The sequence below is a fragment of the Pempheris klunzingeri genome, chromosome 22, assembly GCF_042242105.1.
Source record: "Pempheris klunzingeri isolate RE-2024b chromosome 22, fPemKlu1.hap1, whole genome shotgun sequence".
Classification (NCBI taxonomy): domain Eukaryota; kingdom Metazoa; phylum Chordata; class Actinopteri; order Acropomatiformes; family Pempheridae; genus Pempheris; species Pempheris klunzingeri.
Window position 1 is genome coordinate 18,447,935 of NC_092033.1, and position 27,007 is coordinate 18,474,941.

Below are 27,007 nucleotides of genomic sequence, written 5' to 3' on the forward strand. Positions count from 1 at the left end.
AAATTATTCAGTCTTTTGAAAATAGTAAAACATATTGTCACAGACTTTTGGACAAGCCGTCAGGGGCACTTGACAGAAGCGATAATTCAGAAACTTGGGCTGCTTGCAGTTCCTTTAGAAAGGTTATTCAGTCTTACTGAAACAACTTTCCAACCTTTGTTCTGGTACTTCTTGGCTAGAAGACCGAGCTCAGGTACAAGTTCATGAGACAGCTAAAGCCACATTCCCTGACCGGGAATCGAACCCGGGCCGCGGCGGTGAGAGCGCCGAATCCTAGCCACTAGACCATCAGGGAGGAGCTGATGTGCTTCCTGAGGACGCTAAAGTGAGTGAAAAATGATCACCCTCCCTAAAGCTTGGCTTCCTTGTTTGTCTCACCTTCATAAACTCTTCTTTGCCACAAGCAATTTAATGTGCTTTGATGACAAATTATTCAGTCTTTTGAAAATAGTAAAACACATTGTCACAGACTTTTGGACAAGCCGTCAGTGGCACTTGACGGATGCGATAATTCAGAAACTTGGGCTGCTTGCAGTTCCTTTAGAAAGGTTATTCAGTCTTACTGAAACAACTTTCCAACCTTTGTTCTGGTACTTCTTGGCTAGAAGACCGAGCTCAGGTACAAGTTCATGAGACAGCTAAAGCCACATTCCCTGATCGGGAATCGAATCCTAGCCACTAGACCATCAGGGAGGAGCTGATGTGCTTCCTGAGGACGCTAAAGTGAATGAAAAATGATCACCCTCCCTAAAGCTTGGCTTCCTTGTTTGTCTCACCTTCATAAACTCTTCTTTGCCACAAGCAATTTAATGTGCTTTGATGACAAATTATACAGTCTTTTGAAAATAGTAAAACATATTGTCACAGACTTTTGGACAAGCCATCAGGGGCACTTGACAGAAGCGATAATTCAGAAACTTGGGCTGCTTGCAGTTCCTTTAGAAAGGTTATTCAGTCTTACTGAAACAACTTTCCAACCTTTGTTCTGGTACTTCTTGGCTAGAAGACCGACCTCAGGTACAAGTTCATGAGACAGCTAAAGCCACATTCCCTGACCGGGAATCGAACCCGGGCCGCGGCGGTGAAAGCGCCGAATCCTAGCCACTAGACCATCAGGGAGGAGCTGATGTGCTTCTTGAGGACGCTAACGTGAATGAAAAATGATCACCCTCCCTAAAGCTTGGCTTCCTTGTTTGTCTCACCTGAATAAACTCTTCTTTGCCACAAGCAATTTAATGTGCTTTGATGACAAATTATTCAGTCTTTTGAAAACAGTAAAACACATTGTCACAGACTTTTGGACAAGCCGTCAGTGGCACTTGACGGGTGAGATAATTCAGAAACTTGGGCTGTTTGCAGTTCCTTTAGAAAGGTTATTCAGTCTTACTGAAACAACTTTCCAACCTTTGTTCTGGTACTTCTTGGCTAGAAGACCGACCTCAGGTACAAGTTCATGAGACAGCTAAAGCCACATTCCCTGACCGGGAATCGAACCCGGGCCGCGGCGGTGAGAGCGCCGAATCCTAGCCACTAGACCATCAGGGAGGAGCTGATGTGCTTCCTGAGGACGCTAAAGTGAATGAAAAATGATCACCCTCCCTAAAGCTTGGCTTCCTTGTTTGTCTCACCTTCATAAACTCTTCTTTGCCACAAGCAATTTAATGTGCTTTGATGACAAATTATACAGTCTTTTGAAAATAGTAAAACATATTGTCACAGACTTTTGGACAAGCCGTCAGGGGCACTTGACAGAAGCGATAATTCAGAAACTTGGGCTGCTTGCAGTTCCTTTAGAAAGGTTATTCAGTCTTACTGAAACAACTTTCCAACCTTTGTTCTGGTACTTCTTGGCTAGAAGACCGACCTCAGGTACAAGTTAATGAGACAGCTAAAGCCACATTCCCTGACCGGGAATCGAACCCGGGCCGCGGCGGTGAGAACGCCGAATCCTAGCCACTAGACCATCAGGGAGGAGCTGATGTGCTTCCTGAGGACGCTAAAGTGAATGAAAAATGATCACCCTCCCTAAAGCTTGGCTTCCTTGTTTGTCTCACCTTCATAAACTCTTCTTTGCCACAAGCAATTTAATGTGCTTTGATGACAAATTATACAGTCTTTTGAAAATAGTAAAACATATTGTCACAGACTTTTGGACAAGCCGTCAGGGGCACTTGACAGAAGCGATAATTCAGAAACTTGGGCTGCTTGCAGTTCCTTTAGAAAGGTTATTCAGTCTTACTGAAACAACTTTCCAACCTTTGTTCTGGTACTTCTTGGCTAGAAGACCGACCTCAGGTACAAGTTCATGAGACAGCTAAAGCCACATTCCCTGACCGGGAATCGAACCCGGGCCGCGGCGGTGAGAGCGCCGAATCCTAGCCACTAGACCATCAGGGAGGAGCTGATGTACTTCCTGAGGACGCTAAAGTGAGTGAAAAATGATCACCCTCCCTTAGACTAACAATGTAAGGGCAGTCTGGAGAGGACTAAAAACCATCTCCGGTCACAGCAGAGGCCATGAGAGGGGGCTGGAAGGAGACCAGGAGAGGGCAAACGAACTTAATCTGTTTTTCAACAGATTTGACTCTGCCCCCGCCCCTCCCCCCACTCACCAACGCACGGACCATCCCAGCACTCTGACACCCCCCTCCCCCTACACCCCATGCCTCTCCATAACAGCTAACCAGGTGAGAAGTGAGCTGAGGAAGACCAAGGCGAGGAAGGCCGCAGGTCCTGATGGCATCAGCTCCAGACTGTTGAAGGACTGTGCAGACCAGCTCTGTCAGGTGCTCCTGCACATCTTCAACCTGAGCCTGAGTCTGGAGAGGGTACCAGCTCTGTGGAAGACTTCCTGCGTGGTTCCGGTCCCAAAGACAACGCACCCCAGGGAGCCCCACCACTTCAGACCTGTGGCCCTCACTTCTCACCTGATGAAGACCATGGAGAGGATCATCCTCAAAAACCTCCGCCCCCTGGTGAGCCCACATCTGGATCCACTGCAGTTTGCCTACCAACCGAGCACTGGAGTGGATGATGCAGTCATCTACCTGCTTCACAGATCCCTGACTCACCTGGAGAACACCGGCAGCACTGTGAGGGTCATGTTCTTTGACTTCTCCAGTGCATTCAACACCATCCAGCCGTCACTGCTCAGGGTGAAGCTGGAAAGAGCGGGAGTGGACTGTCACCTGGCTGCATGGACAACAGACTATCTCACCAACAGACCGCAGTACGTGAGGCTCCAGGACTGTGTGTCTGACAGGGTGGTCTGCAGCACAGGGACCCCACAGGGGACAGTACTCTCCCCTTTCCTCTTCACCCTGTACACCTCGGACTTCAGTTACAACTCTGGGAGCTGTCACCTCCAGAAGTTCTCCGATGACACAGCCATCGTAGGTTGTGTGTCAGAGGGGGACGAACAGGAGTACCGGGAGGTCGTCTCCAGCTTCGTTGACTGGTGTGAGCTAAACCATCTTCAGCTCAACACCAGCAAGACAAAGGAGATGGTGATTGACTTCCGCAGGAAGACATCCCAGACTGCACCGGTGAACATCCAGGGACTGGACATTGAGAGGGTGGAGACCCTCAAATACCTGGGTGTTCACCTCAACAACAAACTGGACTGGTCTCACAACACAGACGTCCTGTACAAGAAGGGCCAAAGTCGTCTCCACCTGCTGAGGAGACTGAGGTCCTTTGGAGTGTGCAGGACTCTGCTCAGGACTTTTTATGACTCTGTGGTGGCGTCTGCAGTCCTCTATGCAGTGGTCTGCTGGGGAGGAGGGAGCACGGAGAGGGACAGAAAGAGACTGAACAGGCTGGTCAGGAGGGCCGCTTCTGTCCTGGACTGCTCCCTGGACTCCATAGAGGAGGTGGGTGAGAGGAGGACTCTAACAAAACTCAAGTCCATCATGGAAAACCCCTCTCACCCCCTGCATGAGACTGTGGGGGCCCTCAGCAGCTCTTTCAGCAGCAGGCTGAGGCACCCACCCTGCAAGAAGGAACGCTACCGCAGGTCATTTCTCCCATCAGCCATCAGACTCTTTAACACCAGCATCACTGGCTGATGTTAATATACTGCCTACCATCCATGCCATTCCATTCCTGTAAATATCCTATGGTGTAAATATTTATTTCATTTAATCACAATCCATATATTTATATCTATATTTATATTTATATTTATATTTATATTTGCTATTTTTTGTCTTTTCTATTGCTTTGTTTCTTTCACTGTCCCTGTTTATATTGTTGCTGCTGTAACAAGAAAATTTCCCCCTATGGGGGATAAAATAAAGAAGTCTAAAGTCTAAAGTCTAAAGTCTAAAGTCTAAAGCTTGGCTTCCTTGTTTGTCTCACCTTCATAAACTCTTCTTTGCCACAAGCAATTTAATGTGCTTTGATGACAAATTATTCAGTCTTTTGAAAATAGTAAAACACATTGTCACAGACTTTTGGACAAGCCGTCAGTGGCACTTGACGGATGCGATAATTCAGAAACTTGGGCTGCTTGCAGTTCCTTTAGAAAGGTTATTCAGTCTTACTGAAACAACTTTCCAACCTTTGTTCTGGTACTTCTTGGCTAGAAGACCGACCTCAGGTACAAGTTCATGAGACAGCTAAAGCCACATTCCCTGACCGGGAATCGAACCCGGGCCGCGGCGGTGAAAGCGCCGAATCCTAGCCACTAGACCATCAGGGAGGAGCTGATGTGCTTCTTGAGGACGCTAACGTGAATGAAAAATGATCACCCTCCCTAAAGCTTGGCTTCCTTGTTTGTCTCACCTTCATAAACTCTTCTTTGCCACAAGCAATTTAATGTGCTTTGATGACAAATTATTCAGTCTTTTGAAAACAGTAAAACACATTGTCACAGACTTTTGGACAAGCCGTCAGTGGCACTTGACGGGTGAGATAATTCAGAAACTTGGGCTGCTTGCAGTTCCTTTAGAAAGGTTATTCAGTCTTACTGAAACAACTTTCCAACCTTTGTTCTGGTACTTCTTGGCTAGAAGACCGAGCTCAGGTACAAGTTCATGCGGCGGTGAGAGCGCCGAATCCTAGCCACTAGACCATCAGGCAGGAGCTGATGTGCTTCCTGAGGACGCTAAAGTGAATGAAAAATGATCACCCTCCCTAAAGCTTGGCTTCCTTGTTTGTCTCACCTTCATAAACTCTTCTTTGCCACAAGCAATTTAATGTGCTTTGATGACAAATTATACAGTCTTTTGAAAATAGTAAAACATATTGTCACAGACTTTTGGACAAGCCGTCAGGGGCACTTGACAGAAGCGATAATTCAGAAACTTGGGCTGCTTGCAGTTCCTTTAGAAAGGTTATTCAGTCTTACTGAAACAACTTTCCAACCTTTGTTCTGGTACTTCTTGGCTAGAAGACCGAGCTCAGGTACAAGTTCATGAGACAGCTAAAGCCACATTCCCTGACCGGGAATCGAACCCGGGCCGCGGCGGTGAGAGCGCCGAATCCTAGCCACTAGACCATCAGGGAGGAGCTGATGTACTTCCTGAGGACGCTAAAGTGAGTGAAAAATGATCACCCTCCCTAAAGCTTGGCTTCCTTGTTTGTCTCACCTTCATAAACTCTTCTTTGCCACAAGCAATTTAATGTGCTTTGATGACAAATTATTCAGTCTTTTGAAAATAGTAAAACACATTGTCACAGACTTTTGGACAAGCCGTCAGTGGCACTTGACGGATGCGATAATTCAGAAACTTGGGCTGCTTGCAGTTCCTTTAGAAAGGTTATTCAGTCTTACTGAAACAACTTTCCAACCTTTGTTCTGGTACTTCTTGGCTAGAAGACCGACCTCAGGTACAAGTTCATGAGACAGCTAAAGCCACATTCCCTGACCGGGAATCGAACCCAGGCCGCGGCGGTGAAAGCGCCGAATCCTAGCCACTAGACCATCAGGGAGGAGCTGATGTGCTTCTTGAGGACGCTAACGTGAATGAAAAATGATCACCCTCCCTAAAGCTTGGCTTCCTTGTTTGTCTCACCTTCATAAACTCTTCTTTGCCACAAGCAATTTAATGTGCTTTGATGACAAATTATTCAGTCTTTTGAAAACAGTAAAACACATTGTCACAGACTTTTGGACAAGCCGTCAGTGGCACTTGACGGGTGAGATAATTCAGAAACTTGGGCTGCTTGCAGTTCCTTTAGAAAGGTTATTCAGTCTTACTGAAACAACTTTCCAACCTTTGTTCTGGTACTTCTTGGCTAGAAGACCGAGCTCAGGTACAAGTTCATGAGACAGCTAAAGCCACATTCCCTGACCGGGAATCGAACCCGGGCCGCGGCGGTGAGAGCGCCGAATCCTAGCCACTAGACCATCAGGGAGGAGCTGATGTGCTTCCTGAGGACGCTAAAGTGAGTGAAAAATGATCACCCTCCCTAAAGCTTGGCTTCCTTGTTTGTCTCACCTTCATAAACTCTTCTTTGCCACAAGCAATTTAATGTGCTTTGATGACAAATTATTCAGTCTTTTGAAAATAGTAAAACACATTGTCACAGACTTTTGGACAAGCCGTCAGTGGCACTTGACGGATGCGATAATTCAGAAACTTGGGCTGCTTGCAGTTCCTTTAGAAAGGTTATTCAGTCTTACTGAAACAACTTTCCAACCTTTGTTCTGGTACTTCTTGGCTAGAAGACCGAGCTCAGGTACAAGTTCATGAGACAGCTAAAGCCACATTCCCTGACCGGGAATCGAATCCTAGCCACTAGACCATCAGGGAGGAGCTGATGTGCTTCCTGAGGACGCTAAAGTGAATGAAAAATGATCACCCTCCCTAAAGCTTGGCTTCCTTGTTTGTCTCACCTTCATAAACTCTTCTTTGCCACAAGCAATTTAATGTGCTTTGATGACAAATTATACAGTCTTTTGAAAATAGTAAAACATATTGTCACAGACTTTTGGACAAGCCATCAGGGGCACTTGACAGAAGCGATAATTCAGAAACTTGGGCTGCTTGCAGTTCCTTTAGAAAGGTTATTCAGTCTTACTGAAACAACTTTCCAACCTTTGTTCTGGTACTTCTTGGCTAGAAGACCGACCTCAGGTACAAGTTCATGAGACAGCTAAAGCCACATTCCCTGACCGGGAATCGAACCCGGGCCGCGGCGGTGAAAGCGCCGAATCCTAGCCACTAGACCATCAGGGAGGAGCTGATGTGCTTCTTGAGGACGCTAACGTGAATGAAAAATGATCACCCTCCCTAAAGCTTGGCTTCCTTGTTTGTCTCACCTGAATAAACTCTTCTTTGCCACAAGCAATTTAATGTGCTTTGATGACAAATTATTCAGTCTTTTGAAAATAGTAAAACATATTGTCACAGACTTTTGGACAAGCCGTCAGGGGCACTTGACAGAAGCGATAATTCAGAAACTTGGGCTGCTTGCAGTTCCTTTAGAAAGGTTATTCAGTCTTACTGAAACAACTTTCCAACCTTTGTTCTGGTACTTCTTGGCTAGAAGACCGAGCTCAGGTACAAGTTCATGAGACAGCTAAAGCCACATTCCCTGACCGGGAATCGAACCCGGGCCGCGGCGGTGAGAGCGCCGAATCCTAGCCACTAGACCATCAGGGAGGAGCTGATGTGCTTCCTGAGGACGCTAAAGTGAGTGAAAAATGATCACCCTCCCTAAAGCTTGGCTTCCTTGTTTGTCTCACCTTCATAAACTCTTCTTTGCCACAAGCAATTTAATGTGCTTTGATGACAAATTATTCAGTCTTTTGAAAATAGTAAAACACATTGTCACAGACTTTTGGACAAGCCGTCAGTGGCACTTGACGGATGCGATAATTCAGAAACTTGGGCTGCTTGCAGTTCCTTTAGAAAGGTTATTCAGTCTTACTGAAACAACTTTCCAACCTTTGTTCTGGTACTTCTTGGCTAGAAGACCGAGCTCAGGTACAAGTTCATGAGACAGCTAAAGCCACATTCCCTGACCGGGAATCGAATCCTAGCCACTAGACCATCAGGGAGGAGCTGATGTGCTTCCTGAGGACGCTAAAGTGAATGAAAAATGATCACCCTCCCTAAAGCTTGGCTTCCTTGTTTGTCTCACCTTCATAAACTCTTCTTTGCCACAAGCAATTTAATGTGCTTTGATGACAAATTATACAGTCTTTTGAAAATAGTAAAACATATTGTCACAGACTTTTGGACAAGCCATCAGGGGCACTTGACAGAAGCGATAATTCAGAAACTTGGGCTGCTTGCAGTTCCTTTAGAAAGGTTATTCAGTCTTACTGAAACAACTTTCCAACCTTTGTTCTGGTACTTCTTGGCTAGAAGACCGACCTCAGGTACAAGTTCATGAGACAGCTAAAGCCACATTCCCTGACCGGGAATCGAACCCGGGCCGCGGCGGTGAAAGCGCCGAATCCTAGCCACTAGACCATCAGGGAGGAGCTGATGTGCTTCTTGAGGACGCTAACGTGAATGAAAAATGATCACCCTCCCTAAAGCTTGGCTTCCTTGTTTGTCTCACCTGAATAAACTCTTCTTTGCCACAAGCAATTTAATGTGCTTTGATGACAAATTATTCAGTCTTTTGAAAATAGTAAAACATATTGTCACAGACTTTTGGACAAGCCGTCAGGGGCACTTGACAGAAGCGATAATTCAGAAACTTGGGCTGCTTGCAGTTCCTTTAGAAAGGTTATTCAGTCTTACTGAAACAACTTTCCAACCTTTGTTCTGGTACTTCTTGGCTAGAAGACCGACCTCAGGTACAAGTTCATGAGACAGCTAAAGCCACATTCCCTGACCGGGAATCGAACCCTGGCCGCGGCGGTGAGAGCGCCGAATCCTAGCCACTAGACCATCAGGGAGGAGCTGATGTGCTTCCTGAGGACGCTAAAGTGAGTGAAAAATGATCACCCTCCCTAAAGCTTGGCTTCCTTGTTTGTCTCACCTTCATAAACTCTTCTTTGCCACAAGCAATTTAATGTGCTTTGATGACAAATTATTCAGTCTTTTGAAAATAGTAAAACACATTGTCACAGACTTTTGGACAAGCCGTCAGTGGCACTTGACGGATGCGATAATTCAGAAACTTGGGCTGCTTGCAGTTCCTTTAGAAAGGTTATTCAGTCTTACTGAAACAACTTTCCAACCTTTGTTCTGGTACTTCTTGGCTAGAAGACCGAGCTCAGGTACAAGTTCATGAGACAGCTAAAGCCACATTCCCTGACCGGGAATCGAATCCTAGCCACTAGACCATCAGGGAGGAGCTGATGTGCTTCCTGAGGACGCTAAAGTGAATGAAAAATGATCACCCTCCCTAAAGCTTGGCTTCCTTGTTTGTCTCACCTTCATAAACTCTTCTTTGCCACAAGCAATTTAATGTGCTTTGATGACAAATTATACAGTCTTTTGAAAATAGTAAAACATATTGTCACAGACTTTTGGACAAGCCATCAGGGGCACTTGACAGAAGCGATAATTCAGAAACTTGGGCTGCTTGCAGTTCCTTTAGAAAGGTTATTCAGTCTTACTGAAACAACTTTCCAACCTTTGTTCTGGTACTTCTTGGCTAGAAGACCGACCTCAGGTACAAGTTCATGAGACAGCTAAAGCCACATTCCCTGACCGGGAATCGAATCCTAGCCACTAGACCATCAGGGAGGAACTGATGTGCTTCCTGAGGACGCTAAAGTGAATGAAAAATGATCACCCTCCCTAAAGCTTGGCTTCCTTGTTTGTCTCACCTTCATAAACTCTTCTTTGCCACAAGCAATTTAATGTGCTTTGATGACAAATTATACAGTCTTTTGAAAATAGTAAAACATATTGTCACAGACTTTTGGACAAGCCGTCAGGGGCACTTGACAGAAGCGATAATTCAGAAACTTGGGCTGCTTGCAGTTCCTTTAGAAAGGTTATTCAGTCTTACTGAAACAACTTTCCAACCTTTGTTCTGGTACTTCTTGGCTAGAAGACCGAGCTCAGGTACAAGTTCATGAGACAGCTAAAGCCACATTCCCTGACCGGGAATCGAACCCGGGCCGCGGCGGTGAGAGCGCCGAATCCTAGCCACTAGACCATCAGGGAGGAGCTGATGTGCTTCCTGAGGACGCTAAAGTGAATGAAAAATGATCACCCTCCCTAAAGCTTGGCTTCCTTGTTTGTCTCACCTTCATAAACTCTTCTTTGCCACAAGCAATTTAATGTGCTTTGATGACAAATTATTCAGTCTTTTGAAAATAGTAAAACACATTGTCACAGACTTTTGGACAAGCCGTCAGTGGCACTTGACGGATGCGATAATTCAGAAACTTGGGCTGCTTGCAGTTCCTTTAGAAAGGTTATTCAGTCTTACTGAAACAACTTTCCAACCTTTGTTCTGGTACTTCTTGGCTAGAAGACCGACCTCAGGTACAAGTTCATGAGACAGCTAAAGCCACATTACCTGACCGGGAATCGAACCCGGGCCGCGGCGGTGAAAGCGCCGAATCCTAGCCACTAGACCATCAGGGAGGAGCTGATGTGCTTCTTGAGGACGCTAACGTGAATGAAAAATGATCACCCTCCCTAAAGCTTGGCTTCCTTGTTTGTCTCACCTGAATAAACTCTTCTTTGCCACAAGCAATTTAATGTGCTTTGATGACAAATTATTCAGTCTTTTGAAAACAGTAAAACACATTGTCACAGACTTTTGGACAAGCCGTCAGTGGCACTTGACGGGTGAGATAATTCAGAAACTTGGGCTGTTTGCAGTTCCTTTAGAAAGGTTATTCAGTCTTACTGAAACAACTTTCCAACCTTTGTTCTGGTACTTCTTGGCTAGAAGACCGACCTCAGGTACAAGTTCATGAGACAGCTAAAGCCACATTCCCTGACCGGGAATCGAACCCTGGCCGCGGCGGTGAGAGCGCCGAATCCTAGCCACTAGACCATCAGGGAGGAGCTGATGTGCTTCCTGAGGACGCTAAAGTGAATGAAAAATGATCACCCTCCCTAAAGCTTGGCTTCCTTGTTTGTCTCAACTTCATAAACTCTTCTTTGCCACAAGCAATTTAATGTGCTTTGATGACAAATTATACAGTCTTTTGAAAATAGTAAAACATATTGTCACAGACTTTGGGAGAAGCCGTCAGGGGCACTTGACAGAAGCGATAATTCAGAAACTTGGGCTGCTTGCAGTTCCTTTAGAAAGGTTATTCAGTCTTACTGAAACAACTTTCCAACCTTTGTTCTGGTACTTCTTGGCTAGAAGACCGAGCTCAGGTACAAGTTCATGAGACAGCTAAAGCCGCATTCCCTGACCGGGAATCGAACCCGGGCCGCGGCGGTGAGAGCGCCGAATCCTAGCCACTAGACCATCAGGGAGGAGCTGATGTGCTTCCTGAGGACGCTAAAGTGAATGAAAAATGATCACCCTCCCTAAAGCTTGGCTTCCTTGTTTGTCTCACCTTCATAAACTCTTCTTTGCCACAAGCAATTTAATGTGCTTTGATGACAAATTATTCAGTCTTTTGAAAATAGTAAAACACATTGTCACAGACTTTTGGACAAGCCGTCAGTGGCACTTGACGGATGCGATAATTCAGAAACTTGGGCTGCTTGCAGTTCCTTTAGAAAGGTTATTCAGTCTTACTGAAACAACTTTCCAACCTTTGTTCTGGTACTTCTTGGCTAGAAGACCGACCTCAGGTACAAGTTCATGAGACAGCTAAAGCCACATTCCCTGACCGGGAATCGAATCCTAGCCACTAGACCATCAGGGAGGAGCTGATGTGCTTCCTGAGGACGCTAAAGTGAATGAAAAATGATCACCCTCCCTAAAGCTTGGCTTCCTTGTTTGTCTCACCTTCATAAACTCTTCTTTGCCACAAGCAATTTAATGTGCTTTGATGACAAATTATACAGTCTTTTGAAAATAGTAAAACATATTGTCACAGACTTTTGGACAAGCCATCAGGGGCACTTGACAGAAGCGATAATTCAGAAACTTGGGCTGCTTGCAGTTCCTTTAGAAAGGTTATTCAGTCTTACTGAAACAACTTTCCAACCTTTGTTCTGGTACTTCTTGGCTAGAAGACCGACCTCAGGTACAAGTTCATGAGACAGCTAAAGCCACATTCCCTGACCGGGAATCGAACCCGGGCCGCGGCAGTGAAAGCGCCGAATCCTAGCCACTAGACCATCAGGGAGGAGCTAATGTGCTTCTTGAGGACGCTAACGTGAATGAAAAATGATCACCCTCCCTAAAGCTTGGCTTCCTTGTTTGTCTCACCTGAATAAACTCTTCTTTGCCACAAGCAATTTAATGTGCTTTGATGACAAATTATTCAGTCTTTTGAAAACAGTAAAACACATTGTCACAGACTTTTGGACAAGCGAGATAACAAGGTGAGATAATTCAGAAACTTGGGCTGTTTGCAGTTCCTTTAGAAAGGTTATTCAGTCTTACTGAAACAACTTTCCAACCTTTGTTCTGGTACTTCTTGGCTAGAAGACCGACCTCAGGTACAAGTTCATGAGACAGCTAAAGCCACATTCCCTGACCGGGAATCGAACCCGGGCCGCGGCGGTGAGAGCGCCGAATCCTAGCCACTAGACCATCAGGGAGGAGCTGATGTGCTTCCTGAGGACGCTAAAGTGAATGAAAAATGATCACCCTCCCTAAAGCTTGGCTTCCTTGTTTGTCTCAACTTCATAAACTCTTCTTTGCCACAAGCAATTTAATGTGCTTTGATGACAAATTATACAGTCTTTTGAAAATAGTAAAACATATTGTCACAGACTTTGGGACAAGCCGTCAGGGGCACTTGACAGAAGCGATAATTCAGAAACTTGGGCTGCTTGCAGTTCCTTTAGAAAGGTTATTCAGTCTTACTGAAACAACTTTCCAACCTTTGTTCTGGTACTTCTTGGCTAGAAGACCGAGCTCAGGTACAAGTTCATGAGACAGCTAAAGCCACATTCCCTGACCGGGAATCGAACCCGGGCCGCGGCGGTGAGAGCGCCGAATCCTAGCCACTAGACCATCAGGGAGGAGCTGATGTGCTTCCTGAGGACGCTAAAGTGAATGAAAAATGATCACCCTCCCTAAAGCTTGGCTTCCTTGTTTGTCTCACCTTCATAAACTCTTCTTTGCCACAAGCAATTTAATGTGCTTTGATGACAAATTATTCAGTCTTTTGAAAATAGTAAAACACATTGTCACAGACTTTTGGACAAGCCGTCAGTGGCACTTGACGGATGCGATAATTCAGAAACTTGGGCTGCTTGCAGTTCCTTTAGAAAGGTTATTCAGTCTTACTGAAACAACTTTCCAACCTTTGTTCTGGTACTTCTTGGCTAGAAGACCGACCTCAGGTACAAGTTCATGAGACAGCTAAAGCCACATTCCCTGACCGGGAATCGAATCCTAGCCACTAGACCATCAGGGAGGAGCTGATGTGCTTCCTGAGGACGCTAAAGTGAATGAAAAATGATCACCCTCCCTAAAGCTTGGCTTCCTTGTTTGTCTCACCTTCATAAACTCTTCTTTGCCACAAGCAATTTAATGTGCTTTGATGACAAATTATACAGTCTTTTGAAAATAGTAAAACATATTGTCACAGACTTTTGGACAAGCCATCAGGGGCACTTGACAGAAGCGATAATTCAGAAACTTGGGCTGCTTGCAGTTCCTTTAGAAAGGTTATTCAGTCTTACTGAAACAACTTTCCAACCTTTGTTCTGGTACTTCTTGGCTAGAAGACCGACCTCAGGTACAAGTTCATGAGACAGCTAAAGCCACATTCCCTGACCGGGAATCGAACCCGGGCCGCGGCGGTGAAAGCGCCGAATCCTAGCCACTAGACCATCAGGGAGGAGCTAATGTGCTTCTTGAGGACGCTAACGTGAATGAAAAATGATCACCCTCCCTAAAGCTTGGCTTCCTTGTTTGTCTCACCTGAATAAACTCTTCTTTGCCACAAGCAATTTAATGTGCTTTGATGACAAATTATTCAGTCTTTTGAAAACAGTAAAACACATTGTCACAGACTTTTGGACAAGCCGTCAGTGGCACTTGACGGGTGAGATAATTCAGAAACTTGGGCTGCTTGCAGTTCCTTTAGAAAGGTTATTCATTCTTACTGAAACAACTTTCCAACCTTTGTTCTGGTACTTCTTGGCTAGAAGACCGAGCTCAGGTACAAGTTCATGAGACAGCTAAAGCCACATTCCCTGACCGGGAATCGAACCCGGGCCGCGGCGGTGAGAGCGCCGAATCCTAGCCACTAGACCATCAGGGAGGAGCTGATGTGCTTCCTGAGGACGCTAAAGTGAATGAAAAATGATCACCCTCCCTAAAGCTTGGCTTCCTTGTTTGTCTCACCTTCATAAACTCTTCTTTGCCACAAGCAATTTAATGTGCTTTGATGACAAATTATTCAGTCTTTTGAAAATAGTAAAACACATTGTCACAGACTTTTGGACAAGCCGTCAGTGGCACTTGACGGATGCGATAATTCAGAAACTTGGGCTGCTTGCAGTTCCTTTAGAAAGGTTATTCAGTCTTACTGAAACAACTTTCCAACCTTTGTTCTGGTACTTCTTGGCTAGAAGACCGACCTCAGGTACAAGTTCATGAGACAGCTAAAGCCACATTCCCTGACCGGGAATCGAATCCTAGCCACTAGACCATCAGGGAGGAGCTGATGTGCTTCCTGAGGACGCTAAAGTGAATGAAAAATGATCACCCTCCCTAAAGCTTGGCTTCCTTGTTTGTCTCACCTTCATAAACTCTTCTTTGCCACAAGCAATTTAATGTGCTTTGATGACAAATTATTCAGTCTTTTGAAAATAGTAAAACACATTGTCACAGACCTTTGGATAAACCGTCAGTGGCACTTGACGGATGCGATAATTCGGAGACTTGGGCTGCTTGCAGTTCCTTTAGAAAGGTTATTCAGTCTTACTGAAACAACTTTCCAACCTTTGTTCTGGTACTTCTTGGCTAGAAGACCGAGCTCAGGTACAAGTTCATGAGACAGCTAAAGCCACATTCCCTGACCGGGAATCGAACCCGGGCCGCGGCGGTGAGAGCGCCGAATCCTAGCCACTAGACCATCAGGGAGGAGCTGATGTGCTTCCTGAGGACGCTAAAGTGAATGAAAAATGATCACCCTCCCTAAAGCTTGGCTTCCTTGTTTGTCTCACCTTCATAAACTCTTCTTTGCCACAAGCAATTTAATGTGCTTTGATGACAAATTATTCAGTCTTTTGAAAATAGTAAAACACATTGTCACAGACTTTTGGACAAGCCGTCAGTGGCACTTGACGGATGCGATAATTCAGAAACTTGGGCTGCTTGCAGTTCCTTTAGAAAGGTTATTCAGTCTTACTGAAACAACTTTCCAACCTTTGTTCTGGTACTTCTTGGCTAGAAGACCGACCTCAGGTACAAGTTCATGAGACAGCTAAAGCCACATTCCCTGACCGGGAATCGAATCCTAGCCACTAGACCATCAGGGAGGAGCTGATGTGCTTCCTGAGGACGCTAAAGTGAATGAAAAATGATCACCCTCCCTAAAGCTTGGCTTCCTTGTTTGTCTCACCTTCATAAACTCTTCTTTGCCACAAGCAATTTAATGTGCTTTGATGACAAATTATACAGTCTTTTGAAAATAGTAAAACATATTGTCACAGACTTTTGGACAAGCCATCAGGGGCACTTGACAGAAGCGATAATTCAGAAACTTGGGCTGCTTGCAGTTCCTTTAGAAAGGTTATTCAGTCTTACTGAAACAACTTTCCAACCTTTGTTCTGGTACTTCTTGGCTAGAAGACCGACCTCAGGTACAAGTTCATGAGACAGCTAAAGCCACATTCCCTGACCGGGAATCGAACCCGGGCCGCGGCGGTGAAAGCGCCGAATCCTAGCCACTAGACCATCAGGGAGGAGCTAATGTGCTTCTTGAGGACGCTAACGTGAATGAAAAATGATCACCCTCCCTAAAGCTTGGCTTCCTTGTTTGTCTCACCTGAATAAACTCTTCTTTGCCACAAGCAATTTAATGTGCTTTGATGACAAATTATTCAGTCTTTTGAAAACAGTAAAACACATTGTCACAGACTTTTGGACAAGCCGTCAGTGGCACTTGACGGGTGAGATAATTCAGAAACTTGGGCTGCTTGCAGTTCCTTTAGAAAGGTTATTCATTCTTACTGAAACAACTTTCCAACCTTTGTTCTGGTACTTCTTGGCTAGAAGACCGAGCTCAGGTACAAGTTCATGAGACAGCTAAAGCCACATTCCCTGACCGGGAATCGAACCCGGGCCGCGGCGGTGAGAGCGCCGAATCCTAGCCACTAGACCATCAGGGAGGAGCTGATGTGCTTCCTGAGGACGCTAAAGTGAATGAAAAATGATCACCCTCCCTAAAGCTTGGCTTCCTTGTTTGTCTCAACTTCATAAACTCTTCTTTGCCACAAGCAATTTAATGTGCTTTGATGACAAATTATACAGTCTTTTGAAAATAGTAAAACATATTGTCACAGACTTTGGGACAAGCCGTCAGGGGCACTTGACAGAAGCGATAATTCAGAAACTTGGGCTGCTTGCAGTTCCTTTAGAAAGGTTATTCAGTCTTACTGAAACAACTTTCCAACCTTTGTTCTGGTACTTCTTGGCTAGAAGACCGAGCTCAGGTACAAGTTCATGACACAGCTAAAGCCACATTCCCTGACCGGGAATCGAACCCGGGCCGCGGCGGTGAGAGCGCCGAATCCTAGCCACTAGACCATCAGGGAGGAGCTGATGTGCTTCCTGAGGACGCTAAAGTGAATGAAAAATGATCACCCTCCCTAAAGCTTGGCTTCCTTGTTTGTCTCACCTTCATAAACTCTTCTTTGCCACAAGCAATTTAATGTGCTTTGATGACAAATTATTCAGTCTTTTGAAAATAGTAAAACACATTGTCACAGACTTTTGGACAAGCCGTCAGTGGCACTTGACGGATGCGATAATTCAGAAACTTGGGCTGCTTGCAGTTCCTTTAGAAAGGTTATTCAGTCTTACTGAAACAACTTTCCAACCTTTGTTCTGGTACTTCTTGGCTAGAAGACCGACCTCAGGTACAAGTTCATGAGACAGCTAAAGCCACATTCCCTGACCGGGAATCGAATCCTAGCCACTAGACCATCAGGGAGGAGCTGATGTGCTTCCTGAGGACGCTAAAGTGAATGAAAAATGATCACCCTCCCTAAAGCTTGGCTTCCTTGTTTGTCTCACCTTCATAAACTCTTCTTTGCCACAAGCAATTTAATGTGCTTTGATGACAAATTATACAGTCTTTTGAAAATAGTAAAACATATTGTCACAGACTTTTGGACAAGCCATCAGGGGCACTTGACAGAAGCGATAATTCAGAAACTTGGGCTGCTTGCAGTTCCTTTAGAAAGGTTATTCAGTCTTACTGAAACAACTTTCCAACCTTTGTTCTGGTACTTCTTGGCTAGAAGACCGACCTCAGGTACAAGTTCATGAGACAGCTAAAGCCACATTCCCTGACCGGGAATCGAACCCGGGCCGCGGCGGTGAAAGCGCCGAATCCTAGCCACTAGACCATCAGGGAGGAGCTAATGTGCTTCTTGAGGACGCTAACGTGAATGAAAAATGATCACCCTCCCTAAAGCTTGGCTTCCTTGTTTGTCTCACCTGAATAAACTCTTCTTTGCCACAAGCAATTTAATGTGCTTTGATGACAAATTATTCAGTCTTTTGAAAACAGTAAAACACATTGTCACAGACTTTTGGACAAGCCGTCAGTGGCACTTGACGGGTGAGATAATTCAGAAACTTGGGCTGCTTGCAGTTCCTTTAGAAAGGTTATTCATTCTTACTGAAACAACTTTCCAACCTTTGTTCTGGTACTTCTTGGCTAGAAGACCGAGCTCAGGTACAAGTTCATGAGACAGCTAAAGCCACATTCCCTGACCGGGAATCGAACCCGGGCCGCGGCGGTGAGAGCGCCGAATCCTAGCCACTAGACCATCAGGGAGGAGCTGATGTGCTTCCTGAGGACGCTAAAGTGAATGAAAAATGATCACCCTCCCTAAAGCTTGGCTTCCTTGTTTGTCTCAACTTCATAAACTCTTCTTTGCCACAAGCAATTTAATGTGCTTTGATGACAAATTATACAGTCTTTTGAAAATAGTAAAACATATTGTCACAGACTTTGGGACAAGCCGTCAGGGGCACTTGACAGAAGCGATAATTCAGAAACTTGGGCTGCTTGCAGTTCCTTTAGAAAGGTTATTCAGTCTTACTGAAACAACTTTCCAACCTTTGTTCTGGTACTTCTTGGCTAGAAGACCGAGCTCAGGTACAAGTTCATGACACAGCTAAAGCCACATTCCCTGACCGGGAATCGAACCCGGGCCGCGGCGGTGAGAGCGCCGAATCCTAGCCACTAGACCATCAGGGAGGAGCTGATGTGCTTCCTGAGGACGCTAAAGTGAATGAAAAATGATCACCCTCCCTAAAGCTTGGCTTCCTTGTTTGTCTCACCTTCATAAACTCTTCTTTGCCACAAGCAATTTAATGTGCTTTGATGACAAATTATTCAGTCTTTTGAAAATAGTAAAACACATTGTCACAGACTTTTGGACAAGCCGTCAGTGGCACTTGACGGATGCGATAATTCAGAAACTTGGGCTGCTTGCAGTTCCTTTAGAAAGGTTATTCAGTCTTACTGAAACAACTTTCCAACCTTTGTTCTGGTACTTCTTGGCTAGAAGACCGACCTCAGGTACAAGTTCATGAGACAGCTAAAGCCACATTCCCTGACCGGGAATCGAATCCTAGCCACTAGACCATCAGGGAGGAGCTGATGTGCTTCCTGAGGACGCTAAAGTGAATGAAAAATGATCACCCTCCCTAAAGCTTGGCTTCCTTGTTTGTCTCACCTTCATAAACTCTTCTTTGCCACAAGCAATTTAATGTGCTTTGATGACAAATTATACAGTCTTTTGAAAATAGTAAAACATATTGTCACAGACTTTTGGACAAGCCATCAGGGGCACTTGACAGAAGCGATAATTCAGAAACTTGGGCTGCTTGCAGTTCCTTTAGAAAGGTTATTCAGTCTTACTGAAACAACTTTCCAACCTTTGTTCTGGTACTTCTTGGCTAGAAGACCGACCTCAGGTACAAGTTCATGAGACAGCTAAAGCCACATTCCCTGACCGGGAATCGAACCCGGGCCGCGGCGGTGAAAGCGCCGAATCCTAGCCACTAGACCATCAGGGAGGAGCTAATGTGCTTCTTGAGGACGCTAACGTGAATGAAAAATGATCACCCTCCCTAAAGCTTGGCTTCCTTGTTTGTCTCACCTGAATAAACTCTTCTTTGCCACAAGCAATTTAATGTGCTTTGATGACAAATTATTCAGTCTTTTGAAAATAGTAAAACACATTGTCACAGACTTTTGGATAAACCGTCAGTGGCACTTGACGGATGCGATAATTCGGAGACTTGGGCTGCTTGCAGTTCCTTTAGAAAGGTTATTCAGTCTTACTGAAACAACTTTCCAACCTTTGTTCTGGTACTTCTTGGCTAGAAGACCGAGCTCAGGTACAAGTTCATGAGACAGCTAAAGCCACATTCCCTGACCGGGAATCGAACCCGGGCCGCGGCGGTGAGAGCGCCGAATCCTAGCCACTAGACCATCAGGGAGGAGCTGATGTGCTTCCTGAGGACGCTAAAGTGAATGAAAAATGATCACCCTCCCTAAAGCTTGGCTTCCTTGTTTGTCTCACCTTCATAAACTCTTCTTTGCCACAAGCAATTTAATGTGCTTTGATGACAAATTATTCAGTCTTTTGAAAACAGTAAAACACATTGTCACAGACTTTTGGACAAGCGAGATAACAAGGTGAGATAATTCAGAAACTTGGGCTGTTTGCAGTTCCTTTAGAAAGGTTATTCAGTCTTACTGAAACAACTTTCCAACCTTTGTTCTGGTACTTCTTGGCTAGAAGACCGACCTCAGGTACAAGTTCATGAGACAGCTAAAGCCGCATTCCCTGACCGGGAATCGAACCCGGGCCGCGGCGGTGAGAGCGCCGAATCCTAGCCACTAGACCATCAGGGAGGAGCTGATGTGCTTCCTGAGGACGCTAAAGTGAATGAAAAATGATCACCCTCCCTAAAGCTTGGCTTCCTTGTTTGTCTCAACTTCATAAACTCTTCTTTGCCACAAGCAATTTAATGTGCTTTGATGACAAATTATACAGTCTTTTGAAAATAGTAAAACATATTGTCACAGACTTTGGGACAAGCCGTCAGGGGCACTTGACAGAAGCGATAATTCAGAAACTTGGGCTGCTTGCAGTTCCTTTAGAAAGGTTATTCAGTCTTACTGAAACAACTTTCCAACCTTTGTTCTGGTACTTCTTGGCTAGAAGACCGAGCTCAGGTACAAGTTCATGAGACAGCTAAAGCCACATTCCCTGACCGGGAATCGAACCCGGGCCGCGGCGGTGAGAGCGCCGAATCCTAGCCACTAGACCATCAGGGAGGAGCTGATGTGCTTCCTGAGGACGCTAAAGTGAATGAAAAATGATCACCCTCCCTAAAGCTTGGCTTCCTTGTTTGTCTCACCTTCATAAACTCTTCTTTGCCACAAGCAATTTAATGTGCTTTGATGACAAATTATTCAGTCTTTTGAAAATAGTAAAACACATTGTCACAGACTTTTGGACAAGCCGTCAGTGGCACTTGACGGATGCGATAATTCAGAAACTTGGGCTGCTTGCAGTTCCTTTAGAAAGGTTATTCAGTCTTACTGAAACAACTTTCCAACCTTTGTTCTGGTACTTCTTGGCTAGAAGACCGACCTCAGGTACAAGTTCATGAGACAGCTAAAGCCACATTCCCTGACCGGGAATCGAATCCTAGCCACTAGACCATCAGGGAGGAGCTGATGTGCTTCCTGAGGACGCTAAAGTGAATGAAAAATGATCACCCTCCCTAAAGCTTGGCTTCCTTGTTTGTCTCACCTTCATAAACTCTTCTTTGCCACAAGCAATTTAATGTGCTTTGATGACAAATTATACAGTCTTTTGAAAATAGTAAAACATATTGTCACAGACTTTTGGACAAGCCATCAGGGGCACTTGACAGAAGCGATAATTCAGAAACTTGGGCTGCTTGCAGTTCCTTTAGAAAGGTTATTCAGTCTTACTGAAACAACTTTCCAACCTTTGTTCTGGTACTTCTTGGCTAGAAGACCGACCTCAGGTACAAGTTCATGAGACAGCTAAAGCCACATTCCCTGACCGGGAATCGAACCCGGGCCGCGGCGGTGAAAGCGCCGAATCCTAGCCACTAGACCATCAGGGAGGAGCTAATGTGCTTCTTGAGGACGCTAACGTGAATGAAAAATGATCACCCTCCCTAAAGCTTGGCTTCCTTGTTTGTCTCACCTGAATAAACTCTTCTTTGCCACAAGCAATTTAATGTGCTTTGATGACAAATTATTCAGTCTTTTGAAAACAGTAAAACACATTGTCACAGACTTTTGGACAAGCCGTCAGTGGCACTTGACGGGTGAGATAATTCAGAAACTTGGGCTGCTTGCAGTTCCTTTAGAAAGGTTATTCAGTCTTACTGAAACAACTTTCCAACCTTTGTTCTGGTACTTCTTGGCTAGAAGACCGAGCTCAGGTACAAGTTCATGAGACAGCTAAAGCCACATTCCCTGACCGGGAATCGAACCCGGGCCGCGGCGGTGAGAGCGCCGAATCCTAGCCACTAGACCATCAGGGAGGAGCTGATGTGCTTCCTGAGGACGCTAAAGTGAATGAAAAATGATCACCCTCCCTAAAGCTTGGCTTCCTTGTTTGTCTCAACTTCATAAACTCTTCTTTGCCACAAGCAATTTAATGTGCTTTGATGACAAATTATACAGTCTTTTGAAAATAGTAAAACATATTGTCACAGACTTTGGGACAAGCCGTCAGGGGCACTTGACAGAAGCGATAATTCAGAAACTTGGGCTGCTTGCAGTTCCTTTAGAAAGGTTATTCAGTCTTACTGAAACAACTTTCCAACCTTTGTTCTGGTACTTCTTGGCTAGAAGACCGAGCTCAGGTACAAGTTCATGACACAGCTAAAGCCACATTCCCTGACCGGGAATCGAACCCGGGCCGCGGCGGTGAGAGCGCCGAATCCTAGCCACTAGACCATCAGGGAGGAGCTGATGTGCTTCCTGAGGACGCTAAAGTGAATGAAAAATGATCACCCTCCCTAAAGCTTGGCTTCCTTGTTTGTCTCACCTTCATAAACTCTTCTTTGCCACAAGCAATTTAATGTGCTTTGATGACAAATTATTCAGTCTTTTGAAAATAGTAAAACACATTGTCACAGACTTTTGGACAAGCCGTCAGTGGCACTTGACGGATGCGATAATTCAGAAACTTGGGCTGCTTGCAGTTCCTTTAGAAAGGTTATTCAGTCTTACTGAAACAACTTTCCAACCTTTGTTCTGGTACTTCTTGGCTAGAAGACCGACCTCAGGTACAAGTTCATGAGACAGCTAAAGCCACATTCCCTGACCGGGAATCGAATCCTAGCCACTAGACCATCAGGGAGGAGCTGATGTGCTTCCTGAGGACGCTAAAGTGAATGAAAAATGATCACCCTCCCTAAAGCTTGGCTTCCTTGTTTGTCTCACCTTCATAAACTCTTCTTTGCCACAAGCAATTTAATGTGCTTTGATGACAAATTATACAGTCTTTTGAAAATAGTAAAACATATTGTCACAGACTTTTGGACAAGCCATCAGGGGCACTTGACAGAAGCGATAATTCAGAAACTTGGGCTGCTTGCAGTTCCTTTAGAAAGGTTATTCAGTCTTACTGAAACAACTTTCCAACCTTTGTTCTGGTACTTCTTGGCTAGAAGACCGACCTCAGGTACAAGTTCATGAGACAGCTAAAGCCACATTCCCTGACCGGGAATCGAACCCGGGCCGCGGCGGTGAAAGCGCCGAATCCTAGCCACTAGACCATCAGGGAGGAGCTAATGTGCTTCTTGAGGACGCTAACGTGAATGAAAAATGATCACCCTCCCTAAAGCTTGGCTTCCTTGTTTGTCTCACCTGAATAAACTCTTCTTTGCCACAAGCAATTTAATGTGCTTTGATGACAAATTATTCAGTCTTTTGAAAACAGTAAAACACATTGTCACAGACTTTTGGACAAGCCGTCAGTGGCACTTGACGGGTGAGATAATTCAGAAACTTGGGCTGCTTGCAGTTCCTTTAGAAAGGTTATTCATTCTTACTGAAACAACTTTCCAACCTTTGTTCTGGTACTTCTTGGCTAGAAGACCGAGCTCAGGTACAAGTTCATGAGACAGCTAAAGCCACATTCCCTGACCGGGAATCGAACCCGGGCCGCGGCGGTGAGAGCGCCGAATCCTAGCCACTAGACCATCAGGGAGGAGCTGATGTGCTTCCTGAGGACGCTAAAGTGAATGAAAAATGATCACCCTCCCTAAAGCTTGGCTTCCTTGTTTGTCTCACCTTCATAAACTCTTCTTTGCCACAAGCAATTTAATGTGCTTTGATGACAAATTATTCAGTCTTTTGAAAACAGTAAAACACATTGTCACAGACTTTTGGACAAGCGAGATAACAAGGTGAGATAATTCAGAAACTTGGGCTGTTTGCAGTTCCTTTAGAAAGGTTATTCAGTCTTACTGAAACAACTTTCCAACCTTTGTTCTGGTACTTCTTGGCTAGAAGACCGACCTCAGGTACAAGTTCATGAGACAGCTAAAGCCGCATTCCCTGACCGGGAATCGAACCCGGGCCGCGGCGGTGAGAGCGCCGAATCCTAGCCACTAGACCATCAGGGAGGAGCTGATGTGCTTCCTGAGGACGCTAAAGTGAATAAAAAATGATCACCCTCCCTAAAGCTTGGCTTCCTTGTTTGTCTCAACTTCATAAACTCTTCTTTGCCACAAGCAATTTAATGTGCTTTGATGACAAATTATACAGTCTTTTGAAAATAGTAAAACATATTGTCACAGACTTTGGGACAAGCCGTCAGGGGCACTTGACAGAAGCGATAATTCAGAAACTTGGGCTGCTTGCAGTTCCTTTAGAAAGGTTATTCAGTCTTACTGAAACAACTTTCCAACCTTTGTTCTGGTACTTCTTGGCTAGAAGACCGAGCTCAGGTACAAGTTCATGAGACAGCTAAAGCCACATTCCCTGACCGGGAATCGAACCCGGGCCGCGGCGGTGAGAGCGCCGAATCCTAGCCACTAGACCATCAGGGAGGAGCTGATGTGCTTCCTGAGGACGCTAAAGTGAATGAAAAATGATCACCCTCCCTAAAGCTTGGCTTCCTTGTTTGTCTCACCTTCATAAACTCTTCTTTGCCACAAGCAATTTAATGTGCTTTGATGACAAATTATTCAGTCTTTTGAAAATAGTAAAACACATTGTCACAGACTTTTGGACAAGCCGTCAGTGGCACTTGACGGATGCGATAATTCAGAAACTTGGGCTGCTTGCAGTTCCTTTAGAAAGGTTATTCAGTCTTACTGAAACAACTTTCCAACCTTTGTTCTGGTACTTCTTGGCTAGAAGACCGACCTCAGGTACAAGTTCATGAGACAGCTAAAGCCACATTCCCTGACCGGGAATCGAATCCTAGCCACTAGACCATCAGGGAGGAGCTGATGTGCTTCCTGAGGACGCTAAAGTGAATGAAAAATGATCACCCTCCCTAAAGCTTGGCTTCCTTGTTTGTCTCACCTTCATAAACTCTTCTTTGCCACAAGCAATTTAATGTGCTTTGATGACAAATTATACAGTCTTTTGAAAATAGTAAAACACATTGTCACAGACTTTTGGACAAGCCATCAGGGGCACTTGACAGAAGCGATAATTCAGAAACTTGGGCTGCTTGCAGTTCCTTTAGAAAGGTTATTCAGTCTTACTGAAACAACTTTCCAACCTTTGTTCTGGTACTTCTTGGCTAGAAGACCGAGCTCAGGTACAAGTTCATGAGACAGCTAAAGCCACATTCCCTGACCGGGAATCGAACCCGGGCCGCGGTGGTGAAAGCGCCGAATCCTAGCCACTAGACCATCAGGGAGGAGCTAATGTGCTTCTTGAGGACGCTAACGTGAATGAAAAATGATCACCCTCCCTAAAGCTTGGCTTCCTTGTTTGTCTCACCTGAATAAACTCTTCTTTGCCACAAGCAATTTAATGTGCTTTGATGACAAATTATTCAGTCTTTTGAAAACAGTAAAACACATTGTCACAGACTTTTGGACAAGCCGTCAGTGGCACTTGACGGGTGAGATAATTCAGAAACTTGGGCTGCTTGCAGTTCCTTTAGAAAGGTTATTCATTCTTACTGAAACAACTTTCCAACCTTTGTTCTGGTACTTCTTGGCTAGAAGACCGAGCTCAGGTACAAGTTCATGAGACAGCTAAAGCCACATTCCCTGACCGGGAATCGAACCCGGGCCGCGGCGGTGAGAGCGCCGAATCCTAGCCACTAGACCATCAGGGAGGAGCTGATGTGCTTCCTGAGGACGCTAAAGTGAATGAAAAATGATCACCCTCCCTAAAGCTTGGCTTCCTTGTTTGTCTCACCTTCATAAACTCTTCTTTGCCACAAGCAATTTAATGTGCTTTGATGACAAATTATTCAGTCTTTTGAAAATAGTAAAACACATTGTCACAGACTTTTGGACAAGCCGTCAGTGGCACTTGACGGATGCGATAATTCAGAAACTTGGGCTGCTTGCAGTTCCTTTAGAAAGGTTATTCAGTCTTACTGAAACAACTTTCCAACCTTTGTTCTGGTACTTCTTGGCTAGAAGACCGACCTCAGGTACAAGTTCATGAGACAGCTAAAGCCACATTCCCTGACCGGGAATCGAATCCGGGCCGCGGCGGTGAGAGCGCCGAATCCTAGCCACTAGACCATCAGGGAGGAGCTGATGTGCTTCCTGAGGACGCTAAAGTGAATGAAAAATGATCACCCTCCCTAAAGCTTGGCTTCCTTGTTTGTCTCACCTTCATAAACTCTTCTTTGCCACAAGCAATTTAATGTGCTTTGATGACAAATTATTCAGTCTTTTGAAAATAGTAAAACACATTGTCACAGACTTTTGGATAAACCGTCAGTGGCACTTGACGGATGCGATAATTCGGAGACTTGGGCTGCTTGCAGTTCCTTTAGAAAGGTTATTCAGTCTTACTGAAACAACTTTCCAACCTTTGTTCTGGTACTTCTTGGCTAGAAGACCGAGCTCAGGTACAAGTTCATGAGACAGCTAAAGCCACATTCCCTGACCGGGAATCGAACCCGGGCCGCGGCGGTGAGAGCGCCGAATCCTAGCCACTAGACCATCAGGGAGGAGCTGATGTGCTTCCTGAGGACGCTAAAGTGAATGAAAAATGATCACCCTCCCGAAAGCTTGGCTTCCTTGTTTGTCTCACCTTCATAAACTCTTCTTTGCCACAAGCAATTTAATGTGCTTTGATGACAAATTATACAGTCTTTTGAAAATAGTAAAACATATTGTCACAGACTTTTGGACAAGCCGTCAGGGGCACTTGACGGAAGCGATAATACTACTTGGAGGTCCTGTGCAGAGGTTTTTCATTCTTTCTGAAACAACTTTTCAACCTTTATTCTTTGTTTTGGCCCTTGTTGTCTCGAAGAGTGACCTCAGGTACAAGTTCATCAGAGAGCTAAAGCCACATTCCCTGACCGGGAATCGAACACGGGCCGCGGCGCTGAGGGCGCCAAATCTTAGCCACTACACCAGTGTTTCCCAACCCTTTTTTGTAGCGCCCACCATTTTGTGTGTGCGTGTCTGTGTGTGTGTGTGTATTCCACAATCACACCTTGGTAGCACAGTTGGGCTGTTCCCCACCCAGTTTTAAGTCTCCTACACAGCTCTTTCTCTTTCATTTAATGGTTAACATTAGATGTACCAG

General features: G+C 45.2%; 44 non-coding genes across 44 annotated transcripts; all 44 read right to left on the reverse strand.

Moving 5' to 3' along the window:
- Positions 1-223: 223 nt before the first annotated feature.
- On the reverse strand, positions 224-295 carry trnae-cuc (transfer RNA glutamic acid (anticodon CUC)). Its single transcript has one exon. It is a non-coding gene; the product is annotated as a tRNA-Glu (tRNA).
- A 752-nt stretch (positions 296-1,047) lies between these two features.
- Positions 1,048-1,119, reverse strand: trnae-uuc (transfer RNA glutamic acid (anticodon UUC)). The gene has a single exon. It is a non-coding gene; the product is annotated as a tRNA-Glu (tRNA).
- Positions 1,120-1,473: 354 nt separating this feature from the next.
- On the reverse strand, positions 1,474-1,545 carry trnae-cuc (transfer RNA glutamic acid (anticodon CUC)). Its single transcript has one exon. It is a non-coding gene; the product is annotated as a tRNA-Glu (tRNA).
- Positions 1,546-1,899: 354 nt separating this feature from the next.
- Positions 1,900-1,971, reverse strand: trnae-cuc (transfer RNA glutamic acid (anticodon CUC)). Its single transcript has one exon. It is a non-coding gene; the product is annotated as a tRNA-Glu (tRNA).
- A 354-nt stretch (positions 1,972-2,325) lies between these two features.
- trnae-cuc (transfer RNA glutamic acid (anticodon CUC)) lies at positions 2,326-2,397 on the reverse strand. The gene has a single exon. It is a non-coding gene; the product is annotated as a tRNA-Glu (tRNA).
- A 2,233-nt stretch (positions 2,398-4,630) lies between these two features.
- Positions 4,631-4,702, reverse strand: trnae-uuc (transfer RNA glutamic acid (anticodon UUC)). Its single transcript has one exon. It is a non-coding gene; the product is annotated as a tRNA-Glu (tRNA).
- Positions 4,703-5,436: 734 nt separating this feature from the next.
- trnae-cuc (transfer RNA glutamic acid (anticodon CUC)) lies at positions 5,437-5,508 on the reverse strand. The gene has a single exon. It is a non-coding gene; the product is annotated as a tRNA-Glu (tRNA).
- Positions 5,509-5,862: 354 nt separating this feature from the next.
- trnae-uuc (transfer RNA glutamic acid (anticodon UUC)) lies at positions 5,863-5,934 on the reverse strand. Its single transcript has one exon. It is a non-coding gene; the product is annotated as a tRNA-Glu (tRNA).
- Positions 5,935-6,288: 354 nt separating this feature from the next.
- trnae-cuc (transfer RNA glutamic acid (anticodon CUC)) lies at positions 6,289-6,360 on the reverse strand. Its single transcript has one exon. It is a non-coding gene; the product is annotated as a tRNA-Glu (tRNA).
- A 752-nt stretch (positions 6,361-7,112) lies between these two features.
- Positions 7,113-7,184, reverse strand: trnae-uuc (transfer RNA glutamic acid (anticodon UUC)). Its single transcript has one exon. It is a non-coding gene; the product is annotated as a tRNA-Glu (tRNA).
- Positions 7,185-7,538: 354 nt separating this feature from the next.
- trnae-cuc (transfer RNA glutamic acid (anticodon CUC)) lies at positions 7,539-7,610 on the reverse strand. The gene has a single exon. It is a non-coding gene; the product is annotated as a tRNA-Glu (tRNA).
- Positions 7,611-8,362: 752 nt separating this feature from the next.
- Positions 8,363-8,434, reverse strand: trnae-uuc (transfer RNA glutamic acid (anticodon UUC)). The gene has a single exon. It is a non-coding gene; the product is annotated as a tRNA-Glu (tRNA).
- A 354-nt stretch (positions 8,435-8,788) lies between these two features.
- trnae-cuc (transfer RNA glutamic acid (anticodon CUC)) lies at positions 8,789-8,860 on the reverse strand. Its single transcript has one exon. It is a non-coding gene; the product is annotated as a tRNA-Glu (tRNA).
- A 1,150-nt stretch (positions 8,861-10,010) lies between these two features.
- On the reverse strand, positions 10,011-10,082 carry trnae-cuc (transfer RNA glutamic acid (anticodon CUC)). Its single transcript has one exon. It is a non-coding gene; the product is annotated as a tRNA-Glu (tRNA).
- A 354-nt stretch (positions 10,083-10,436) lies between these two features.
- Positions 10,437-10,508, reverse strand: trnae-uuc (transfer RNA glutamic acid (anticodon UUC)). The gene has a single exon. It is a non-coding gene; the product is annotated as a tRNA-Glu (tRNA).
- Positions 10,509-10,862: 354 nt separating this feature from the next.
- Positions 10,863-10,934, reverse strand: trnae-cuc (transfer RNA glutamic acid (anticodon CUC)). The gene has a single exon. It is a non-coding gene; the product is annotated as a tRNA-Glu (tRNA).
- Positions 10,935-11,288: 354 nt separating this feature from the next.
- trnae-cuc (transfer RNA glutamic acid (anticodon CUC)) lies at positions 11,289-11,360 on the reverse strand. The gene has a single exon. It is a non-coding gene; the product is annotated as a tRNA-Glu (tRNA).
- A 752-nt stretch (positions 11,361-12,112) lies between these two features.
- trnae-uuc (transfer RNA glutamic acid (anticodon UUC)) lies at positions 12,113-12,184 on the reverse strand. The gene has a single exon. It is a non-coding gene; the product is annotated as a tRNA-Glu (tRNA).
- A 346-nt stretch (positions 12,185-12,530) lies between these two features.
- On the reverse strand, positions 12,531-12,602 carry trnae-cuc (transfer RNA glutamic acid (anticodon CUC)). Its single transcript has one exon. It is a non-coding gene; the product is annotated as a tRNA-Glu (tRNA).
- Positions 12,603-12,956: 354 nt separating this feature from the next.
- trnae-cuc (transfer RNA glutamic acid (anticodon CUC)) lies at positions 12,957-13,028 on the reverse strand. The gene has a single exon. It is a non-coding gene; the product is annotated as a tRNA-Glu (tRNA).
- Positions 13,029-13,780: 752 nt separating this feature from the next.
- trnae-uuc (transfer RNA glutamic acid (anticodon UUC)) lies at positions 13,781-13,852 on the reverse strand. The gene has a single exon. It is a non-coding gene; the product is annotated as a tRNA-Glu (tRNA).
- Positions 13,853-14,206: 354 nt separating this feature from the next.
- trnae-cuc (transfer RNA glutamic acid (anticodon CUC)) lies at positions 14,207-14,278 on the reverse strand. Its single transcript has one exon. It is a non-coding gene; the product is annotated as a tRNA-Glu (tRNA).
- Positions 14,279-15,030: 752 nt separating this feature from the next.
- On the reverse strand, positions 15,031-15,102 carry trnae-cuc (transfer RNA glutamic acid (anticodon CUC)). The gene has a single exon. It is a non-coding gene; the product is annotated as a tRNA-Glu (tRNA).
- A 752-nt stretch (positions 15,103-15,854) lies between these two features.
- trnae-uuc (transfer RNA glutamic acid (anticodon UUC)) lies at positions 15,855-15,926 on the reverse strand. The gene has a single exon. It is a non-coding gene; the product is annotated as a tRNA-Glu (tRNA).
- Positions 15,927-16,280: 354 nt separating this feature from the next.
- On the reverse strand, positions 16,281-16,352 carry trnae-cuc (transfer RNA glutamic acid (anticodon CUC)). The gene has a single exon. It is a non-coding gene; the product is annotated as a tRNA-Glu (tRNA).
- A 354-nt stretch (positions 16,353-16,706) lies between these two features.
- trnae-cuc (transfer RNA glutamic acid (anticodon CUC)) lies at positions 16,707-16,778 on the reverse strand. Its single transcript has one exon. It is a non-coding gene; the product is annotated as a tRNA-Glu (tRNA).
- Positions 16,779-17,530: 752 nt separating this feature from the next.
- On the reverse strand, positions 17,531-17,602 carry trnae-uuc (transfer RNA glutamic acid (anticodon UUC)). The gene has a single exon. It is a non-coding gene; the product is annotated as a tRNA-Glu (tRNA).
- Positions 17,603-17,956: 354 nt separating this feature from the next.
- On the reverse strand, positions 17,957-18,028 carry trnae-cuc (transfer RNA glutamic acid (anticodon CUC)). Its single transcript has one exon. It is a non-coding gene; the product is annotated as a tRNA-Glu (tRNA).
- Positions 18,029-18,382: 354 nt separating this feature from the next.
- trnae-cuc (transfer RNA glutamic acid (anticodon CUC)) lies at positions 18,383-18,454 on the reverse strand. Its single transcript has one exon. It is a non-coding gene; the product is annotated as a tRNA-Glu (tRNA).
- A 752-nt stretch (positions 18,455-19,206) lies between these two features.
- On the reverse strand, positions 19,207-19,278 carry trnae-uuc (transfer RNA glutamic acid (anticodon UUC)). Its single transcript has one exon. It is a non-coding gene; the product is annotated as a tRNA-Glu (tRNA).
- A 354-nt stretch (positions 19,279-19,632) lies between these two features.
- Positions 19,633-19,704, reverse strand: trnae-cuc (transfer RNA glutamic acid (anticodon CUC)). Its single transcript has one exon. It is a non-coding gene; the product is annotated as a tRNA-Glu (tRNA).
- A 346-nt stretch (positions 19,705-20,050) lies between these two features.
- Positions 20,051-20,122, reverse strand: trnae-cuc (transfer RNA glutamic acid (anticodon CUC)). The gene has a single exon. It is a non-coding gene; the product is annotated as a tRNA-Glu (tRNA).
- A 354-nt stretch (positions 20,123-20,476) lies between these two features.
- On the reverse strand, positions 20,477-20,548 carry trnae-cuc (transfer RNA glutamic acid (anticodon CUC)). The gene has a single exon. It is a non-coding gene; the product is annotated as a tRNA-Glu (tRNA).
- Positions 20,549-21,300: 752 nt separating this feature from the next.
- Positions 21,301-21,372, reverse strand: trnae-uuc (transfer RNA glutamic acid (anticodon UUC)). Its single transcript has one exon. It is a non-coding gene; the product is annotated as a tRNA-Glu (tRNA).
- A 354-nt stretch (positions 21,373-21,726) lies between these two features.
- Positions 21,727-21,798, reverse strand: trnae-cuc (transfer RNA glutamic acid (anticodon CUC)). Its single transcript has one exon. It is a non-coding gene; the product is annotated as a tRNA-Glu (tRNA).
- A 354-nt stretch (positions 21,799-22,152) lies between these two features.
- trnae-cuc (transfer RNA glutamic acid (anticodon CUC)) lies at positions 22,153-22,224 on the reverse strand. The gene has a single exon. It is a non-coding gene; the product is annotated as a tRNA-Glu (tRNA).
- Positions 22,225-22,976: 752 nt separating this feature from the next.
- On the reverse strand, positions 22,977-23,048 carry trnae-uuc (transfer RNA glutamic acid (anticodon UUC)). The gene has a single exon. It is a non-coding gene; the product is annotated as a tRNA-Glu (tRNA).
- Positions 23,049-23,402: 354 nt separating this feature from the next.
- trnae-cuc (transfer RNA glutamic acid (anticodon CUC)) lies at positions 23,403-23,474 on the reverse strand. The gene has a single exon. It is a non-coding gene; the product is annotated as a tRNA-Glu (tRNA).
- Positions 23,475-23,820: 346 nt separating this feature from the next.
- On the reverse strand, positions 23,821-23,892 carry trnae-cuc (transfer RNA glutamic acid (anticodon CUC)). Its single transcript has one exon. It is a non-coding gene; the product is annotated as a tRNA-Glu (tRNA).
- Positions 23,893-24,246: 354 nt separating this feature from the next.
- Positions 24,247-24,318, reverse strand: trnae-cuc (transfer RNA glutamic acid (anticodon CUC)). The gene has a single exon. It is a non-coding gene; the product is annotated as a tRNA-Glu (tRNA).
- Positions 24,319-25,070: 752 nt separating this feature from the next.
- Positions 25,071-25,142, reverse strand: trnae-uuc (transfer RNA glutamic acid (anticodon UUC)). Its single transcript has one exon. It is a non-coding gene; the product is annotated as a tRNA-Glu (tRNA).
- A 354-nt stretch (positions 25,143-25,496) lies between these two features.
- On the reverse strand, positions 25,497-25,568 carry trnae-cuc (transfer RNA glutamic acid (anticodon CUC)). Its single transcript has one exon. It is a non-coding gene; the product is annotated as a tRNA-Glu (tRNA).
- A 354-nt stretch (positions 25,569-25,922) lies between these two features.
- On the reverse strand, positions 25,923-25,994 carry trnae-cuc (transfer RNA glutamic acid (anticodon CUC)). Its single transcript has one exon. It is a non-coding gene; the product is annotated as a tRNA-Glu (tRNA).
- Positions 25,995-26,348: 354 nt separating this feature from the next.
- Positions 26,349-26,420, reverse strand: trnae-cuc (transfer RNA glutamic acid (anticodon CUC)). The gene has a single exon. It is a non-coding gene; the product is annotated as a tRNA-Glu (tRNA).
- Between the last annotated feature and the right edge of the window lie 587 nt (positions 26,421-27,007).